The following is a 2,289-nucleotide window of genomic DNA, read 5'->3' as shown; positions in this document are numbered from 1 at the left end:
CATGTTTGTCTAGTCCAGTAGAGATAGTAAACCAAGTATTCAAAAGCCAGTACCCCTGTTCCTGCAATTCTGGAGAAGTGACAATTCTGGGAGACTCCCATTTTGTCTTTAATAACCACATATAAGCATCTTCTTTAGTGGAGCTTTAGTAAAGGCTAATGCTATGCCAGTTTGTGTCTCAAAAACATGATGAGTGGCAAAGAGGAATTATTTCTCATGTATGCCAACATAATTGGAGTTAATAGAAATCATTCCACTTAAATCATAAGGTAGTTTGGGGGCTAGGGGATTGTGGAAGTTTTGTTGTTGGTCGTTGTTCTTGTTGTTTGCTTGTTGTTGTTGTGAGACTGGGTGTCCTTATCTTTCTCAGACTAGAAGTGCAATGTCCACTCAAAGACCACATCCCACAACCTGTACACATGGAAGTATTAACTTGCTCCATTTTTCTAACTAAACTGGTTCATTCTTTCTTAGGTAGTTTGATGACCCTTGGCTCCTGGGGACTCAACATATAAGTAGGGACTTAGTGCACTTATTTGATTTGCTTTGGCACTACTGGAACTCAGAACTCCTAAACTCAAGTGATCCACCAGCCTCAGCCTTCTCCAGTAACAGGGTTTACAAGCATGTATCATCATACCCAGCTTAACAGAAACTTAAAGTACATACTAATACCCCCATAGAAATAAACCAAAATATCAGTGTTTGTACCTATTTCCTTAATTTTAAAAGTTTTCAGAATAACTCCCCAAAAGTTGAGCCCTTACAAGGGCTGTGTAGAGGATGGAATGCTCTACTAGGAATCAGGAAGACTTGGATTCAAATCCTACCCCTATAATTAGCTACAAACAACTAACTGACATTCTTATTGCTAGCACATAACTTTCACATTTTGATTTCAGATCTTGCTCAAATCTCACAGCAAAGATTTACAGGAAGTCAACTGTATGGGCACAACACTCCTATTGAAGAGTCAGACAGACTATAAAGCCAGGAATAAATGTACAAAAAAGATCAAATCAAAGCTTAAAAAATGAATATGTTGAAATTTAAACTCAAAACATTGTGGGATAATACATGGTTTTCCTGTCTAAACATTAACATCTATTTAACAATGTCAGTCACTGACATACATACTCACAAAATTTCTTCTTTTGTACTGACTGAATAATAAAATGCTCTATCCTTTTGATTTATTGACAGATTAGAGAACATAAAAGAATAGAAACATTTCCCAGAACAAGGGATTGTAGTGTTTACCTGACACATTTCATATATTTGAAGACAAGAATTCTTCTGGGCCAAAGTTATTTAACAGCTGATTCCAAAGTCCATTCTCTTTCACAAACATGACAAATGGTAGCTCTTTGGCTGGTTAAAAAAAAAAGTTTGAAAGAAGTATCTCAGAATGTATATCCTATTCACAAGGATTCTATTTATACCAGTTCTTTCTCTCAACTAATACCAAATATTCTTTTCTAAAGGAAGGAAAGACTGAAATTTAGAAAAATATTGCAGAAAGTTCAATCAACAGTATTAATAAGATTTCATACCATATTGCGTCCTGCCTCTGGCACATACTGTCTACTTGGATTCAGTGAAATCACTTAACCCCTCTGGGAACCTGTTCCCTCATCTGTAAATTAAGTACTAGAAGTCCAATGAGTGTCCCATACAATCTCTAAATGTAGCAGATCAGGAGCTTATTTTATTTAGCAGAGCATATCATGTTTATTCATCAGAAGTTCTCTGTACCAGTGAAATCATAGGAAAGAGTGAGGGGGCAGAGGAGAGGAAAGGAAAGAAGAGAAGGAAGGAAGGAAGGAAGGAAGGAGTGAAGAAGTATTCAAGGACTTGCCTTGAAGTTAGGAAGATCTATGCTCAAATCTTGGCTCTGGAACATACTGTGTGACATAGGGAGTTCATTAGGAACTCTTCAAGATCCTAAACCACAGTAGAGTTGCCAGTCTGCAATGGTTAGAAGGAATTCTCATTTTTCCACAGCAGGAATTTCTCTCCTCCACCAAATATACATAAAATTAAATGGGGCTGCTAGGTGGTGATAGAGTGCTAGGCCTGGAGCAAGGAAGACTTATTTCCCTGAGTTCAAATCTGGTCTGAGATACTTCTTAGTTGTGTGACCCTGGGAAAGTCACTTAACCCTGTTTGCCTCAGTTTCTTCATCTGTAAAATGAGATGGAGAAGGAAATATCAAACCATTCCAGTATCTCTGCCAATAAAACCCCAAATGGGGTTGTGAAGAGTTGAACACAACTGAAAAACAACCCA

This window comes from Petaurus breviceps, unplaced genomic scaffold (assembly GCF_028583685.1).
Source record: "Petaurus breviceps papuanus isolate PSGF00001 unplaced genomic scaffold, PetGlider_PUasm1.0 90977, whole genome shotgun sequence".
Classification (NCBI taxonomy): Eukaryota; Metazoa; Chordata; class Mammalia; order Diprotodontia; family Petauridae; genus Petaurus; species Petaurus breviceps.
The sequence above is the reverse complement of the archived record's forward strand: the minus strand, read 5'-3'. Positions refer to the sequence as shown.